Source organism: Varanus komodoensis, unplaced genomic scaffold (assembly GCF_004798865.1).
Source record: "Varanus komodoensis strain SLA01 unplaced genomic scaffold, ASM479886v1 scaffold41, whole genome shotgun sequence".
NCBI classification, from domain to species: Eukaryota; Metazoa; Chordata; class Lepidosauria; order Squamata; family Varanidae; genus Varanus; species Varanus komodoensis.
In genome coordinates, this window is record NW_025335954.1 from 3,458,920 (window position 1) to 3,478,824 (window position 19,905).

The window sequence follows — 19,905 nt, forward strand, 5'->3', positions numbered from 1 at the left end:
GGAAGGGGCATTGAAGGCCATCAGGTCCAACCCCCTGCTGGTGCAGGACACCAAATTACACCATCCCACGCAGATGGCTGTCCAGTTTCTTTCTGAATGTCTGTAGTGAGGGAGAGCCCACCACCTCTATGGGTAGCTGGTTCCACTGTCGTATTGCTCTGACAGTGAGGAAGCTCTTCCTGATCTCTAGCCTGAATCTGAGTTGTCGCAGCTTGACATATTATTCCATGTCCTGCACTCTGGTATCAGCAAGAAGAGATCTTGACCTTCCTCTCTGTGACAGCCTTTGAGGTACTTTTAGAGGGATACCTCAGTCTTCTCAAGGCTGAACGTGCTGAATGAGCATCTTTAGTGATTCCACGTGAAATACATCAAACGCTTCCTGCTTTGGGGTATAATATACGACACAGAAAGCCCTGTCCCTGCTCACCTTCTCCATTTTCCTGAAAAAGCCTTTAAGTGCTTTACCACAATGGTAGTGATCCTTGCTAAGGGGGCAGCGGGGGGGGGGGGCATACTATGGATTTCTTTTCTCCCCTCCACCTTTTTCACCAGCTGCATCAATCCAACCTCCTACCTACACCCCTCACAGGCCTCTGTAGCTTTCAGGGGGTTGCCATGGAAACTATAATATCACAAACAGTGGATTATGACTTGGAGTGGGAAGAGGGAACAGCAGGAAATGGGTTTCATGCAAATATCCCTAGCAATAAAAACACACACACACATCGTGGAAAGTAATCAGTAGCTAATGAAAAAGACCAAGGTAGAAATACCTTTCAAAGAGAAAAGTCTTGATCCTGCTCCATCTGCTGACCCTTAAAAAAGCAACAGACAGACAGACGGACAGTCAGACAAACAAACAAATCTTCCTGTTCTCATCACTTCTGAATATTTGGCTGAATGTGTACATGTGCACTTTCGTCCAGCATCTCTTGAGTTAATTACATTTAAAGTGAATGACTGGGGATTAATTAGAACACCAGATGCTTGCTGTGTTTGTGTTGACTTAGAGGTGCAATTAAAGCAAAGGCATTTCTGTGCAGTTTCCAAAGTATGGGCCAAATCTTGCCTTGCGCCCTGTGGTGCAGATCTGAGTGGAGGTGAGCTCTCCTCTTTCATCTCGTGATTCAATGCTGGCATGTGACACACAAGGGAGGCGGGCGGGAATGTCCAGTGACTGTTATGCCAGGCACAGAGAGAACAGAATGCATTAATCCACACCTGCAGCAGGTTCCTTGTGCGTCTTGGAGACAGCATCGGTGCATGAAAATGTTTAATAATCTAGCCAAGTGTCTATGTGACTTTCCCCAGCGTGCCCTTTCTACAGCCCGGCAGCAGTACAAGGCAGCCTGGTGACGGAAGAGCTGGGCAGGGCTTTGATGCACTGTCACGATGGGTGAGCACAGGAAATCTGCACAGCTGAGCTTTCTCACACCCTCTTTCAAAGGAGCAATTTTCTAGCCCTCATTGTTTTAGAGCTATGCTTAAAAGTGAGTGACATGGACCTGGCAAACTCTTGTAAGACAAAAATAAATCCCAGGACCATTCTCAGGATGGAGGATGGGGCTTCCAGCATCCTTTATGAGATCTTCCTCCAGCTACCTGGAGTGGGATAGGTGGGTGGATGAACAGACAGAGAGATACGCACATGCTCCACAATGCCCCAAGCAGTGGCATCTGGGGTCAGTATTTCAGGGTTTGCTCCCTTTGGATGAGAAAGCACTGGGGACGTCTGATGCCTTTGCAATATCGGTCTTATTGGCAAATATACAAGTAGATCATATTGGAATAATTGGGTCAAGTTGTGACAACCCAGATTCAGGCTAGATATCAGGAAAAGCTTCCTCACTGTCAGAGCAATACAACAGTAGAACCAGCTGCCTAGAGAGCTGGTGGGCTCTCCCTCACTAGAGACATTCAGAAAGAGACTGGACAGCCATCTGTTGGGATGGTGTAACTTGGTGTCCTGCACCAACAGGGGGTTGGACTCGATGGCCTTCATGGCCCCTTCAACTCTACTCTTCTATGATTCTGTGATATTGCAAGAAAATATTCACTCCCACAGCAAGCAGAGAAATCCATGATCCTTCATCACGTCCCCTGAGAGTCAGTGTTGCAGGCCACCAAGGCTACACTTCCAGATGGGGAATGCCTGGTGTGGAGAAAGTGGAGAAGGAGACATTTTTCTCCCACTTCCATAACACTCAGTCCCAGGTCATCCCATGAAGCTGATTGGACAGATACAAGGAAGTACTTGTATCAGGAATTCACTGCCATGGAAAGTGGTGATGGCTCAGTCTGGCCTTAAAAGAGGATTGGACAGATTCACGGGGGAGGAGACTCTCAGTGGCTACTAGTCTTGCTGGCTCTGTGCTTCCTCCTTTACCAGAGGTGGCCTGCCTGCACACAACAGTTGCTGAGAAGCTTGGGCAGGAGGAGGCCTTGCACCCACCCCGCCATCTGCTGGATCTGATCCAACATAGCTTTTCTTATGTTCTTACCCAAAGTACGTGTGGGAGGCTGCATAGTTCTTAATACCAGTTGCTGGGAAACATCAATGCAAAGGTGTTGTTGCACTCATCTCCCATTGGTGGGCTTCCCATAGATATTTGGGTGACCAGGTAGCCTCTTCTACAGAGGACAGCCCTCAGTTTGAAGTGCTACTGGATGACTGTCTTCTAAGCTGGTGGTGTCTTGATCTGAAGGGCTGTCCAGTTCAAGTCTGGTTTAAAGATAAAGAGCCATCAGAAGGAAGAGCTGGACCTTGAAGTTGCCCATCAACTACCATATGGGTGACCTGGTCACAGTCTTCCACACTATGGTGTAATGTACAGTATTTCTACAGACCAGGGGTCTCAAACTCAACTGACCTGGGGGTGGCTGGAAGTAGAGTCTGGGTGAGGCTGGGCCGCATCGAGTATCCCACCACCGCGGGGGTGGTGGGCCGCTCATCCGGAGGCCGGCCTGGGTGCTGCCAGTGCTTTGAAGGCCGCAGGGCCCCTCCCCCGTGCCCTGTCCCAGCAATTGGCCCGCGGGCCGTGAGTTTGAGACCCCTGATTTAGGTTCTAATGATCCTAAATTGGCATCTGGATATATAGACCAGTTTATGCAAAATGTATTCTAATCAGTGTTCTCTTTTGTCATCTTGTTTTGGTGACGCATTTCCTCGTTTTGTGGGGGCCCTTAAGTGTCTACTCTGGGTCCACTCTTACATATGTTTCATGCCTTCAGGGTTCTGGTGCACATCTGAGACCTGAATTCTCTTTTCACTTACCTAGGAGTAAGTCCCATTGAAGACAAAGAGGCTGATTTCTGAATGGATACACATAGGATGGCACTGCCTATGGCTATGGAAAGGATTGTGCAGGAAGCTTTGTTTTGGACCCCGCAGCTCAGGGCTGTGCTGTCTCCCCTTGCTTATGAATGGAAAAAGTCAGGCCAGAAACTGAACCTGACCAGAAGGAATGCAAGTTGCCCAGAGGCATATGATTCAAAAGAAACGAGGCAATGGCGGCCCTGTTTGTGGAAGCCTTCCAGTTGGCAGGCCTGCGTATGGGTTCTTTTTTACGATGACTGGCAGGGGGGAAAGCATGGAAGTCAGTCACTCCACCTGCTTGGCTGAGTGCATATTGTGTTTGAAGCTCCGTTCCAGGGTCTCAGCTGCTCCCCCTCATTCTGTATCGGTGGTGGTGATGGGGATCTGGGGAGAAGAGGATGCTTCCTTGCACAGGCCAGCTTGGAAATCATTCCTTCTCCCGCCTGACCACTAGCTGCCTGCTGAGGGAGGTCGCCCTCTGAGGATGGCTTCCCGGTGGCAGGGAGCATCAGATGTTTCCCAATTCCTAATTAACCCTAATCTCTCCCTTCCGCAGAGTGGGATCACACTATTCCTAGCCAGGCGAGCCTCTCTCACAGTGTGGCAAACCACAAGGCAGATATTGTTCATTTTGTCAGGCTAAAATTGGATGACTCTTCTCCATCTCCGGGTCAAATTTATCTTAATCTGCCTGTAATTAGGTGACCCACATAGAAATTGCCTATGATTGGGATCTCTCTTACATACATTTTCATTATGTAATACCATCCTAATCCTGGAATTAAGGAGATGAGTGCTCTAATCCAGCCAGGTGCCCACAGATAAGCAGCAGCATGCTTCTACATGCCGACCTCAAGCGTGAAGATAGACAACCCGGCATCCTGCAGACATGTTGGGCTACAACACCCACAATCTCTCTGCTTTGGCCATACGGGCAGCCTTAGGTGGATGACAATTAGTTTGCTCAGCTGAGTGCCACACACACAGTTTCCCAGACCAATTCAGCAGCTGATCTGGCTGGGGTCCAAAGTGCAGTTGCCTAATGCATGTCCAGGGGCTTCAACAAAGCCACTGAGATGATCAGCTCCTTCCATCCACCCCCACATACACACCTGAACAGCAGAGCTCCCAGTTGTGTCACATTCTGGTTTGGTACACACCTGATTTCCAAAGGGGCTTGCTGTGCAAAGTGTGGGGTGCTGAGATTCAAGAAGTTCATGACCAACCTCAGCTCCCATCCCACTTTAACACAAGGAGCTGGTTTTGTGGGTCTTTGTAGCCGATTTATGTCTTACATTTTGCAACTTTGTAAAAAGCCTTCTATCTGGCTGCTCCTTATGTGGGCAGATAATGGATCAATGATGCAGAACCTCAGGCTCAGGGGCTAATTCCAGAGTAGCCCAGATGGCCTCCTTTCTTGGGCCTGCCCCATTTTCCCCAGCCATCACGTTTTTAGGAAATCTGCTGGCTTTTGTGCCATTTCTGCCCATTCTGAAAGGGTGAAATGCTTCTCTTGAGGCTTAGTTACTGGCAGGCAGGACTCTTAGCTAAGCTGTGGTGGCGCTTTTGGTATTTTGGTCCCAGCCCTTTGCCATTGGCCCTGCCCATTCTGAGTTGGCCCCGTGCTCCACTGGAAGGAAACCCTCACAAGTTTCTCTGCAGAATGGCTGTTCGATGTTTGCTTAGTAGGAGTTAATATTTAGGGCAACCTTCCGCAACCTGCTGGATATTGTAGACTGACCATTGGCTATGCTTGTGAAGGCTGATGGGAAATGTTGTGCAGAGTATCTGAAGGGAACCATATTGGGGGAAACAGGATTAGGCAATCATTGGAAACTTCTCCAGTTATCAAAGTAACATCCATCCAAACTTGGGACTGGTGACACATTCACACATCTCAGCTAAGTGGAAGGGAAGCTATTTGTGGAAGGGGATATGAAAAACTGGAATTTTGCCATTTGGAACAAATGGAGGCAGAAAGAGAGATGTGATTTGGTGAGAGCTGAAGACAAACAGGCACCACGGGGTCTTGTAATTTCTGAGGATCCAATGAGGGCATGTTAAAGAACCCTGCAATGGATTCAAATGAGTTTGGATCTCTGTGAATTTGACCTGCAGAATCTATAGAGGGCCAGCTTTTTCTAGGCTATGCAGATTTTGTAGAATCACGGACCACTGCTTTATTGGGGGAGAGTGGCAGAAATTTGTACTTGCAATAATGTGATTAATGTCAATGCACTTTCATGGGCATGCACATTAGTTCAACTGCAAATTGGCATTAATGTGCATTAGTGCAATTGGAACACAATTCTCATTTGTCTCTAAAAATCTGATTCCATCAGTGATCAGTTCATGAGCATGGATGGAATAGATCTGACCACATCAATTCATCTCTAGTGATTTTCAAAGCAGCAAAAATTGAGCTCTTGAAGAAACCTTGAAGTATTCTGAATTCCACCCTGAGTTTTCTGAATTCCACCCTGAATGGGGTGCATATCTGATTGTGAGCTTTGGTATATACTGGATTGTGTACTGTCATGGGTATTTTTCCAAACTAACACATCCATACTTCAGACACATCATGAGAAAGTAAGACTCACTGGAGAAGACCATCATGTTAGGGAAAGTCAAAGGCGGGAGGTGAAAAGGAAGACCAAATATGAGATGGACGGAATCCATGAAGGAAGCCCCAGCCTTGAACTTGGAAGGGCTGAATGGAGCTGCCATGGACAGCATGCCTTGGAGGGCTTGCATCTGTAGGGTCACCGTAAGTCAGAGATGACTTATCGGCACATAACAACCAAGATATCTAGGCATCTTACTGCAGGCTCAGAAAAGGATGGATTTTGACAACAGTTTGCAGCCAGCCTATGTTCTATCTGGAAGGTGTAATTGGGAAGAACCTGCCCAAATACATCCATAATCTGACATAGTATAATGGATCTGCTGCCTTTTAGAAATGTCTGCGCAGTTTGTTTAAATTGTTGTGCATTTGTATATGAAGGAGAGTGAAAAACTTCTTCCAAAATTACCTAAAAGTCCTCACTGCCTCTCAGTTAGTGAAATTTGGGAGATACCTTTTTGCTGAAGATAGTCTAGATGGAAGAGAAGAGATCCAGCAGTGCCTTGGGGGGGGGGGGGGGCTGTTTCCATAAACAGCAGCAGCACAGCCTCTTATCTTCTTGACAGCTCAGTGCAATGCTCCTACCCTCGATGCATGTAAACCTCCAACCTTAAAATCCCACGTGCTTCCAGCGCACAAGTGTGGCACAGCAGTGGCTGTCCTCATCTCTGCTCCCCCATATGCCCTGCATCTCCCCTAGATGACCCTTTTCAGCCATCTAGAAAAAGCCTCCCAGAGGAGGATGGAAGGAGGCTGGGGGGCTCTCTGGATACAGCATAAACCATCAGCCCTGGCACCCCTTCTTCCTAGCTCTGCAGCATGTCCCTTTTCCTCCTCTCTGAGGCCAGGGTGGTTCTTTCCACATTGGCTGTGAGGGCAGCATGGTGGGCTTGGCCCCAAGAGTCCCAGCACTCTGCAGCTATGTCTCCAAATAATTGCGAGGGCCCCCAGCTGATGCTGGGTCATCGGGAGGCCATCAGACCTGTGCCCGTGGGGTATTTTTGCTTGTTCTTCTGCCTAGTCCATTCTGCCCACACGACCTTGCCCCAGGTGAAATTTTGTTGGGGTAGGGGGGATGACAGAACATTCTCCAAAATGGCCCTCTTGTTCAGGTTGTTGTGATGTGCCATCAAGTTGACTGTGATTTGGGGCAGCCCCATGAATGGAAGCTCTCCAAAATGTCCTGTCCAAGACTGTCCCATTTACTGTAGCTGTTCTAAACTAAAGGCTGTAGTTTCCTTTCTGAAAATGACCCATCTCATATCGGCCTGGTTACCCGAAGGAGCGTCTCCTTCCGTATATGCCTGCATGCCCCTTAAGATCTGGGGCAGAGGCCCTTCTCTGGGAGGCCTCCTTGAAGGAGATTAGGAGGGTGACTACCCGGAGAAGGCCTTCTCTGTGGTGGCACCCTGATTGTGGAAAACGCTCCCCAGAGAACTTTGCCTGGTGCCGTCACTTTATTATTTTTAGCACCAGGCTAAAACTGTATTATTTTCCCAATGTTTTAAGATCTGATTGTTTTAATGTAGGCTTTATTGTTAAGATTTTGACTAGGGTGCTGTGTTTTATTCTATTTTGTCTTATTGTTAAACCATCCTGAGACCACGATATGGGACAGTCTAAACAAGTTCTAAATAAATAAATATTTGGTCCCCCCCTCTTCTGCTTTTGACTTTCCCAAGCATCTTATCCAGGATGGAGAGAGGCCTAAAAAAGAAAATTCTTAGAAACTTTCTCCAAAAACAATAAACACCACTGGCAAAATTCAGCGCCTCAGTAAAATGGAAAACATGCTGCAATCATCCCATAAATCTCCCATACTCTCCCATTCAGACAAATTCAATTGTGGATAAGTCCCTGCAGTCACTCAGGGAATCCTGGTGTGTCCAACATTGTTCATCACCAACACACTGGTGCTAAAGTGGGAACTGCCCAGTGGGTGCCCACAACAGTCGTGCAACCGCATCCCACAGAATATTCATCAGAGCCACTGATGCTTTGGCCGGGAGGAACGAGGGAGGACGCTGCAGCATGAGCTTGCGGTGGCTGCACTGAGGAAATGCAGTGCTCCTGCAGCAGAAGTCCACACTGAGGACACACGCCTGGCTCTCCAGCCCACGCCGTGAAGTTATGATGTGCTGGGTGGACAGGGAAACACTTTTGGAACAGCCTGTGTGCCGGCAGAAGCTGTGAAGCTTGTGATCAGAGATCTGGAATTCAGGGTGGAAAATGGGTGTGTAGGGCTAATGCCTACCACACCTACGTTGCTTGATTTGCTCTTTGCCCCAGCCCTAATCTGAGCTGTTTTGCCCATCACTGGCAATCACCAGAAGGCCCAACTGTCCCCTTTTCTTCCAGGAGTTTGCTGTGGCAAGTAAAGGCATGGCCAACAGTTGTATAAGCGTGCAGGCTGCTTTCTGTGATGCTTTTAAAAAAAATCCGTCTTCACTTAATTCCTAGGAAGTCTCTGTGCTTGTAGCAGCCTTGCAACTCAGGGATGAAACAGGATTTTCAAAGGTGACAGCATTTTGGAATGTATGAAGAGGGGAAGCAGAGGCAGTATTAGGGATGGATGAAACTCTCCATTTTGGTTTTTCATTTTTCAAGCTTGAATTCAGCTTGTCTGGAACACACACACGCGCACACATATATATTTGCATGAACTTTTTGCATGAGAACTGGATCATGATAATAAATTACACCAGTCCTCTTCTAGCTGGATTGACGTCTGTGTGAAGTCTGGACCCAGTTCAGAGGGCTAATATTAACATTCAAAATCCTAAACAGCTTGGGCCAGGTCATCTGAAAAATCTTCCCCTATGTACCTACCCAGACCCAGACAGGTGGCTACCAGGAGGAGCGCCTTTTCAGTCGTGGCACCCCAGCTGTGGAATGAGCTCCCCAAAGAAGTGTACCTGGCATCTACTATATATTCTTTCTGGCACCAGGTGACAACCTTGTTATTCTTCCAGCATTTTAACAGTTTAACTATTTAACTTTTTAAAAATATTGCATTTTATTCTTACCACTGTTTATACCTCTATGCTGTTTCAATTGCAATTGCTGTGTGTATTTGTGTATGTATTTTATGTTTTAAACATTTGTTAACTGCCCTGAGAGCCATAGATAGATAGATAGATCTTTACATGTGCTTTTATGCACATTTCTCCTAACACACAGGCTTTTGCATGCAACTCTATCCCATATACACATTTATTGCAAGCAGTTTTCATAATATTATGCATTTTGAACTTTCCCCCATAATAATACACAGTTGAATGCATTTTTGGATTTAATATCTCCACTGCAAAAATTGGAGAAGGGCAAATTTTGGAGGATAATTGAATGTGGGTTCACATATTCATTCCAAAGTGTTAAATCGGGTGAGTTCACATTAAAAGGAAAAGAAAATGAATTTCTCCCCAACCCCTTATCAGTCCTCTGCATGAATCCAAAGAGACACTTTGGCAAGGCTAGCCAGACTCTATCCTATGAGTTTGGGCAGAAAAACAGGATTTGCTTTGCCTGCTGGAACTCCTACAACCTTTGTGATGTCATTAAGGAGAAGCCTGGAACACACAGAAGGCACTGTTTGCAATTTTAGCTCTTTAGGATAGCCAGGGGAGTAAGAGAGCTCTGTTATCCTAAAATAAACGCATGTGTTTTAAGACAGAATGATTCTGAATGGATTTGATCAGAATACACTTGCTATCCAGTTTCCGAAGCCGTTGGAACTTTTCTTTACTTAGCTGACAGAAAATCAAAGTCCTGTGGGACATTTTACTATAATCACAGTTAACTAAAACCTGAATAGTAAAGCAATATTTTCTACAAGAGCAAAGATTGTTCCTCTGTGAGTCCTAGTAGCTGAGATTGTACTACAGTAAGTCAGTTTATCTCACCCTGAAATCCCCCCTGCCCCACATGCATATAAATAAAATACACTATAATATAGTGCAGTGTTGCAAACCAGTGTTTTTCCATTTTTCATTATATTGTATACAATACCATAATGATCTTGCAATTGGGCATTACTGTATAGTGGCATTGTACAAACTGAGCAATGCAACTGCTATGTCCTTGAGAACATATTAAAGGTCTATTTTATGGGGGAAAGCGATGGAGAAACAAATGTGAAAAGCATATGCCCACTTTAAGCTTTTATTTTATTCTTTGTTCATTATGGAAACGAGGAGCAAATGACTGAATACTGTGATGTGCTTCAACGTTCTGTTATAAGTCTGTCGTGAGTTCAAGTCATGGGTGGGATCCAGATTTACACCGCATCGACGGTGCTGGAGGAAGTGGACTTCCTGACCCTTCCTTTCTATGGCAGGCTGTAGCGTCCTTGAAAGTGCTACTCAGTGAATCAGAGGACTCTGGTGTGGGGAGGAGGGAACTTGTGCAAGCAAAGCCCTTCCTTTTCCAGAAGGTTCCTTCTACTCGCAGAAGGCAGATCCTGGATCCAACCCATTCTCTTTCAGACTCATGTCAATGATACATACAGCTTTGGCTCTGGGGTGGTATAGAAAATTAATAATAATAATAAGAACATCATCATCATCGGTTTTGTCAGCCACCCAGTGGGCTTCAACTATTGGGTGGGATATAAATGTAATTTTAAAAAGACTAATAAAATAAAACAAGGAATAGTTTATTCAACCAACCTGTAGGCATGCATTGCTTGCCAGTTATGAAAGTGCTCAGTAATATTTTTTGCCATCAACTGAATTCACAAACCATGTTTTCTACCCACTGGGGCAGAGTGTTAACACAAGGGATATTCCAGAAACATGCTGTGAGAATCTAGATTGCTCTGTCAAAGCAATGTGGCAAAGCAAATGGCAGGAATAGACATGAAAGCTTACAGGTCACTGTAATCCATAGAATGCCATTTTAATGCAAGCACATGGTACATCCATGTTGCTACCTATCTAAAAGATCTGTGGATGGGAGACTTGAGTCCTGCATTAAGCAGCAGGTTGGACCCAGTGGCTTTCTAGGCCCCTTCCCCCTGTATGATTTATGACTCCATTTATACATACATATGTATAGCCTAGGAATAGGCAACTTCAGGAGGTCTGAGGACTGTTTTTACTGGGGGTGGGAAAGTGCAGTGCCTTAAGGTCCTGCCATCATGCCGTACGCTTTGTTGGTCTGACAAGGGAGTGAGCCCTGCTGCCTCCTGGAGCGCAATCCAGTGGGGATGCCCACGACCTCTAATCACGGAGCTTCACAGGCTTCCTGTGCAAAACAGGAAAAGAAGCTGAAGCTCCCCTTGGCAGCCCTTCAGCTCCGCAAACCAGCCAGGCTTATTGTTGCCCTTCGAGAGGGAGGGAAGGAGGCTGAAACACTGCCAAGAGGCAATGCAGCTGGAGAAGGGGGCACTTGATACTTTCTTCCAGAGATCCAGTTGTCCACATGGGTGCTGCCAGCCCCAGTCCAACCGATTCTTTCCTGAGGGGGCTGCCACCTGCAGTTCCGTGGTTCACCACATGGGGCAGCCACACAGATTTCATCCCTTCCCATCTAGTGTTGAGGGGGACATCTGGGTTAACACAAGAATATTTGTATTGCTTGTTTCAGAATATCATGGTAAAATATAAAAATAAGCACCGTCATCTTCAAACCGCCTGGTGAGGAATAAACACGCTCAATGCCCAAAGAAAGCTGGTTTATTTGAGAAACCTTTTTTTTCAATTTATAGGCAATTCTCAATTTTGGAGGAGCTTTTGCTACAAGGTGGCATATTCCAGGGCTGGATGAAGCTTAAGCAAAGGAATGGGGCCAGAAGCACAATAGGTGGACCCAAAAGAAAATAAAACATAAAAACAACCCTAGCAAACTTTACATTACTATCATCATTACTGCAGTGCATTTATATCTCGCCTGCCTTCCTTCCCCCTGCAAGGAACCCAAGGTGCCTTGCGCAGCTCCATTTTATCCTCACAACAAGCACCCTGGGAAGTAGGGTAGGCTGAGGGTGGTGAGCCTGAAGTCACCCAGCGAGCTTCATGGCTGAGTGGGGACTCAAACCTGGAACTCCCAATAACGAGTGGCCAGGGGAAAGGGCACGGGGCCAGAGGAAGGGGGCTGGGCCGCCTGATGGAGCTAGGAGGACCGAGTCTGGCCCCGGACCTGCGGTGCCCCACTCTTGTGCTAAAGGTAGGTCAGAAAGCTGGGCTCTGGCGGGATGGTGGAATGAGTGGCTGGGATTGTGGGCAGCAGCACACTGCACTGCAACATTTTGCTGCAGGGCCCACCTGCAGAAGCTTTATGTTTTTATTGGCTTTCATCAGTTCCTAGTTCACAGATGACTTTTTTAAAAAAAGCAAATAAATATACCGGCGGTCCCTGAGTTACAAACATCTGAGTCATGAATAGCCCGTACTTACAACAAATGTCCGTAAAGCCTATTAATTTTTAAAAATCACTGCGGAAAAATCATCCTCACCAGAGAGAGGAGGGGGGAGGGAGGGAAGGAGGAAGCATGCAGAAGAGGAGAGAGGGAGGCCTCCAAAGCAAGCCTTCCCGCCCTGGCCATCTGGAGAGGGAAATCTCTTTGGCATTTCTTTGCTGCAAAGAGAAGGCACTGGTGAATTTGAGGGGGGGGGGGTAGACATGTTTGTGCTTCTTCCACTTTTTGCGGGAGGAGGTCCTGTGCCTCTAACCCTGCAGATGTACACATGATCCAACTTACAGACAAATTTGATTTAACAACAAATTTCCATTTTCTCCGGAATGGAACTCGTTCGTAACCCAGGGGCTACCTGTATAGGTCCTTAAAATTGCATTAAGCTCATTTCAGCAACACTGAAATGACTCTTAGTCTGGTCATTGAATAGGCAGATGTTAAAATGTGGCTGAAATGTGGGCAGCATTTTATCGTGACTTCCTGACTACTGAAATATCTCCTCCACCACAGTATGTAGCCACATGCAATCACATGCAAATGTGCATTTGGCTACTGTGCACCTACAGCCAGGCCACAAGTACTTAGGGTGCAATCCTATGAATATTTAGATGGGAAAAGTCCTACAGCACAGGATCATGTCCAGAGTAGCCCTTCCATGCGATGGGGGAACCGGTCAGCTACTTTCCACAGCTGTTGTGAAGGGAAATGCAACAAAGACTGTAAAGTACTTTCAGAGTTAAAGTGCAAAGTAAATCACTGCATTAATAGTGCGGTGTGCTTTCTTTTAAATGGCCAAGATATATTGATAGTGCAACTCACGTTTGCCATTTTTAAAGCATTTTGTTCCATTTATCTCTGTCATCGAGAGCATGTGTGGTGTTGGGGGGGGGGGAATTAACCAACCCCTGCATTTCACAGACCTTGAGGCTTTTCAAATTTTTCTTTGAATTAAAGAAAAGAAAAACCATTTAGATTATACAACTGCATTAAGCATCTCCTGATGGACAAGAAAGGACATGCACCTAACCCCATATCGTTCCTGTCTTCACATAAATCCAGACAAAGTTCTTTTGTACCTGACTGCACTGAGACACCTTAACATCTCCCAGCTAGCCAGCTCGGGGGGTTTCTTTTTTATTATTATTTTTTGCTCACAATATATTTCCCTTGACAGTTTGTGCAGATAGTTAAAGCTCTATGTAATTATCATCACAGCTAAAAGGCAAGGGATGATTTATTTCTGACAGGCATCACCTTTTCAAGACAACGGCATTAACACACACATTGCCGCTGTGACTCTCGCTCTCTTTCTTGTGGCGTGGGCGGGGGGGGGGCGTGGAGAAGAAGAATTACCTTTGCATAGCCTTTCTCCTTTGTCTAGAGTATTTTGCTGGGAGAGCTGGAAAAGGTACATACCCTTGGAATGGCGAAGGGAATCGACTCCGCATTCCGGCCACCTCACCTGTGCTTACAGCATCTTCAAAACCGGGGCTAAGGGGTTTTGGGGCCTCTTTGCCTTCTGGAGAGGAGAAGAATGTTGAAGCTTATCTTGACACATAGTTGGTGCCCAGCTCACACACCTTGAAATGTCTGATTATAGCTTTGGAGCCAGTGTGATGTATCATCTCAGCAACCAGATGTGCCAAACAGACTCAATAGGAATGGGGAAAAGAACACCTTCCTGCAGAAGGCTTGGGCTGCATCTGCTGTTGGGTTGTTCTGGCTGCCCCCACCCTCCTCCTCCTCCCAGAAGCAGCTTAAATACTTGCTCTAGCTTGCTTGTAGCAAGGGAGGGCCGCAGTGAAACAATCAACATTCAAGCCATTTGCCAGCAGTTTGGGTGTATGGGGAGTGGGCCCGCCAAACCAAAACTCATTGCTGTGCAGTGGTGCACTCTCTCTTTCGGAGCAATTTTGGAAGAAAACACAACAAAATGAGCCTTCAGCCTTCCTTGCAGACTTCCAGGCTCCTGAACTGAGCTCAAGAGTATTCCAACCCTGGAAGATTTCACTGTAACCCGGAGTGGTTCTCCTGCCCTGAAAGGCAGCCTAGAAATATGTGAAACCCATGACTCTTCTTTTTCCTAAGTCTGTCCCATCTCTATATTTTAGTAAGAGGGAGCTCTTTGTGACGCATTTCCCCTTTTCCTTTTGCTGCCCCCCACAAACCCCTGTGGCTTCCAACTTCCAAACCATTTCTAAGCTTTGCTTTCTCCCTGCCTCTTGAGGGGCACAACATCAATCAGTTGATTCACATTTTAGTCCATCCTGCCTCTTTTCCAGGCTGAGGGACCCCAAGGTGGATTACAGAATGCAAAGAAAACCAGACAGTCGCATTCAAAATGATGCATGACTGATAAAGCAGCACAAACGTTGCGCATTAAAATCACCCTTTTTCGGCGTTGCTTGATCTTTCTGGAATAGAAATGCTGTCTGACGTTCTCCAGAACCTTCTAAGGCCTGCCTGCAGAACTTTTGGCTCATGGGCCTAACCCTGTGTGTGCACCATTGAGCTTCTCCACAGAATCTCTTGGGGTTCCCTCAGGGTCACCAGTTAGGTGCCAAGCCCTGCTCCCTGGAGCATTCCCCTCAGGAGGCATCCCTTTGCTGTGACAGGACTCACTTCTTTCTCTTCCCTCCATGTATGCTTTTCCTCACATTTATGTATGTATGCATGTATGTATGTATTTTATCCTTTTCCCCACTAGCCATAGGCTCTCTGGGTGGCTTGCAACATTTTAAAATTCAACGATATAAAACAATGCAAGCACGGTATAATATTTACTACAAAAATCAGTAAAATCAGCTATAAAATCAGTAAATAAATTAACAGAATTAAAACCAAATTAGAAAAAATAGAATAAATACTAAATATTATGTACATATATAAAAATACAAAGCATAGACCATTAAAGTTAGAAATCAATATTCCTCCTTTAAAATCATGTCCCATTGGCAGCAGCATAAAATAATGTTGTTAATACCTAAAAATTCACCTGTCAAAATAACAGGTAAGTCTTGAGTTGACACCTAATGGCCAAAAGAGTCGGGCCAACTGGACCTTGAGAGGGGTTGAATTGCAAAGTGGGGGTGCCACGCAGGAGAAGGCCCCCCTCCTTGCAGCCCCCCCCCCACTTTGCCAGGGGGAGGAACGCAGAGGAGGGCTTCAGATGAGGACCACAATGAACAGGCTGGTACGTAGCACATCTGTTTGGAGCGTAAGCCTCAGCCAGTGCTGTCTGCTTCACAGATGGATTGTAAGCCGCTCCGGGGATCTTTTCTTTCTTTTTAGCTAAGGAGAGAGAAAAATAGTTTAAGTAAATAAATAAATAACAGCAGAAAGACAGCATCCAGTGAGGTGCATGAGGCTAGTGGCACCACAAGCAAGTGCTCCTGCAGTTGCCAACACGAGCCCTGTCACTTGCTGGGAACCAACTCCACACTGCCCAGCACGGAGAGCAAGGAAAAAGAGAAGGGGCAGGGCCACCCCCCTGTCATTTGCAGGTTTTGCTAAATACATTCCTTCTGCATTTTGCTGATTGTCAGGTATCTTCCATACCATTGTCTGTTTGCTGACAAAAAATTCCAATTTCTTTAAGGAATTTTGTTCTGCTTGCGCCAATGCATATTTGTACAAATACTATATGCACTTGATCTAACACACATTAGTAAAAGGGCATCTTAGTACATATGTGCATTAACAGCAGTACCAAGTAGTCCAAATCTCTCCTAAAAGTAAAGGACCAGCCTGTGCGTTGACACCATCTTGTAACTCAAGGCAGGACAGAAGCCACGGTTCAGAGTCACAGGAATCTGACCATATTCAAATTCATTGCAGGTTTCTTGGACAGCCCTGCTGCTAATTAGTGTAACCATCTGAGCATCTCAGTTTGTGCCGTTTCGAATGCCAAAGCCCTGTTCTGAAATGAATGCTATGCCCTGAAATGCAAAACTCAGTTTGAAGTAATTCTGACGCTTGCTGCCCTCAGACTTGCTGATGTTGTTGATTTGGCAGTTGCAAGAGCACACTTGCCAAAGTCCTCCTTCAGAAGGTCTTTTCCTGGGGAGCCCACCTTTTCAACTGAGGCAGAGAGAGGGTCTTGCCCACACTGACTGTCAAATGATGACTGTATGCATCAGTGACCAACTATTACAAATATTAAACATTGAATATCACTGGGTGAAAAGTCCACCATGTGAAATGATGCTGTAAAAGAGGGAATAATCAAATAATAACCAGCAAATATTTAACATCAATATTCACAGGACCTTTAGGAGAAAGCAAGTTCACTTCAGGTATGCTGCAGACAGTGGGACAATGGACTGCGTGGTCAACCCCTGGCCAAGCGTCACATGCACTTTGCATCATGCACCTCCCATGGCTAGTGATGCTACCAAAATTTGCAATTAGTCAGCTCACAGCTTGGGTCAGTGTTGTATGAAGTCACAATCCATTTTGGAATAGATGGCAAGCTCTGGAACATTTCTGTGCATGTGTCGCACTAGCTGGCTTAACCCCTTTATTTCTGGAAGAAATGTGATGATGTTACTCGAACCCTTTGGGAAGGTTGGCATTTGATCTCTTTCCACAAACCAATTGTGTTTGGGGGGGAAAAAAAACAGGCACGTAGGTGCTATACACTTCTATAGGCCAGACTATCTCACTCTTCTCCATATACGGATTGGTGATATCAAATAACCATTATGTAGAAAGGCTGCATGGAAACCAACGAGGAAGGGCTATATAACATTTCATGATTCAAAACTATTGCAAAGCTCCCAAGATGTAGTTTGATATCGTGCATGCAGAAAAAACTGACGTGCACAGAAGTTTCCAAATGAAAGGAGAATTCTTGACTGAGCAAATGAATGTGTTACTTTCTGCAGAAATAACAAATTCATTTGGGATAAAGGTGTTCTTTGCTACTCATGATTCACACCAAAGCAAGGTTTAGTGACAGCTAGACTATCAGTGATGTTCACAAACAGTTTGGCCAGTTTGAAGTGGTTTCAGTTGGAGACTTTTTAAAAAGTGGAAAATTATTACTCTTTTTGAATTCTAAGTATTTGGAAATCTGATGCGTTCAACAACTGCTTTCTTTCCCTCAACCTTTCAGGTTTCCTCAGCCATGTGCCCTCAACCTTTATGTTGCAATTCCATGCATACTTACATGGGAGTAAATACCACTGAACACAGCTCAAAATGATATGATATTTTATTTTGCTCTTGATGACTCCTTAATAAAAGGTTTACTAATGCATATTATTTAAAATTCTATAACATAAAATAATTACATTTTATGACATCAATTAAAGAGAATGTATAATATTAATTTGCAAATTAGATCCTTGGTTTCTGTTGTAGCTGCTGCCAGGAATAGTCAAAAGACTTGATTTGACTTGTCTTCAACTTAATAATGTTAGAGGATAATATTAATAATAATCTGAGAGCCCCTAAACATTGTCTGAGGCCCATCGGATACTTTGAATTCCCAGATCCATGGTCAGAAACAAAGCTGCAGCCTCAGAGCTGGGAATTTGCACTCCAATCTCCTCCTCCCACAACCCCAGTTGCAGGCAGCATGGAAAGAACCAGCTGGCTCTTTGAGGTTGAGAATTCAACCTTGGAGAGGTGGTAAATGGAGCATTCCAGTGGTTCAGAAAGGGAGGAGACTGCAAAGGTCATGAGATGAACTATACCATATTTGCTGAATGCCCCCTGTCCCTCCTCTGAAGCACCGAGGAAGCTACACAACTGAAAAAGAACTTCTAGCCAAAATGTAGGGTTGAAGGAGCAAAGAGGCTGGGATTGCTTCCAGTGCTTCTTGTACTCTGCATAGGATGTTTGTAAGCTTCCAAGTTTTGAGGCTAATGAGCACAGAGGCCACAACCCATAGGACTGCATCCTTAATAACTGGGCTGTGATGGTTTATATGGGCTGTGAGAACACAGGAGTCTACCTCCAGTGAGTTACACCACTGATCCATCTAGTTCAGTGTTCTCCACGATGACTGCTAGTGACTCTCAAGGATTTCAGAATGCAGACTGTCTTCATCCTAACTGAAGATGATGGGGATTAAACCTGGGATCCAAGAGGTGAAAAATACCTGTTGGGCCACCATGGGCTAGTCATATATGTGCATCATAATGACTGGGAGCATCAGTGAGTGATTTGCATGTGTCAGTGTGACATCACAAGGTGACATCACAAAGACAGAACTTTCATCTTCCCAGTTTCATCCTCCATAAGCAGCGCTTTCTTCCTGAGTCAGTCCACTCTTACTGACATTATCCTCAGCTGAGTCTGGAGAGAGGTCTGTTTCCATGGCTCTCTCTTCTGCAAGACTGACTAGTCTGAAAGTCTGGATGGAGTTTCTCTCCCACACTGCACTTTCCAGTCAGGTATGCAGCAATATGATGGTGGCTCTAGAATTGCGTGTGACAAAAGTGACAATCTGAAGGCACAATCCTATGCAACTTTAGATGCAAAGAAGTCCTACAGCTCCTCGCATTCCCAAATCAGCCTGGGAGTTATAAGACTTGTTTTTTCTGTCTAAACACCCATAGGATTGTGCCGTTTTATCAATTTCCCTATGGGCTGTGATTGTGGAAGTTGAGAAGAAGAATAGTATTGGGTCCAAGAGCTCCTGTCTTGTGCCAGTAGAGCATCCTTGGTTGTTCTGATTTATCCAGGAGTTCAGATTTCCCCAGCCATGTGTCTTCTAGAGGTGTTGGCCTACAGTTCCCATCACCACATCTGGAGGACACTGGGATGAGAAACTTGAGGCCATGTTGGCTGGGGATACTGGGGAAGCTGCAGCCTAACATATTAGGAAGGCATCCAGTTGGTGAAGGCTTAGCTCAACCTTGTGATTTGGGGGTATAATTAGTCCCCTGAACTGGAGCCGCGCACTTCCTGTGCAAGGGTGCGAAAGGAGCTGATGCCCATGGTGAGCACCGCCTGCCCACCAGCAAGCTCAGCACTGATGAGAGGGCCATTGTGACAGTCGTGGTGCGGCACAGTCCTTGGCTACCTGGCTGCCCAGGTGCCGGGCCAGGACGGCTTGCCTTCAGCCCTAACTGCTGAATCTCTTTCAGCCTCAGGGCTGAACTGCGTTTCAGAGACGCGCCTGAGGGTCACATGCCAGTGGAAGGGGGCACAGCTAAAAGCAGTGGATCCCCCAATCCTTTCAACACTCATATTTTAGGTTTAAAGCTCTTAGTGTTGGTATACGAAGTATTAGGAGAGGCATTTCAGCTTTTTGGAAGCTGGGGAGGAGGGGGGCAGAAGCTGGGAAACCAGCAGGGTGTGATCAGGGGCAAGGGGAGGGGTCAGGGGAAGGGGGTGTGGCAAACTGGGGAATCCCCCCTCCTACCCAGGGCTGGATTTGGCACCTGCACCTGCATCTCTTCCTTAGGCCATGGCAGCATCTGCTGGAGCCACAACTCACTGCAGCAGATATAAAGGAGGAAAAGTTGTTTGAAGTATAGCTTCAACCTTCCCCATGAGGAATCATTTGAGGTGGGGTCAACACCAAGTCCTGCAGTG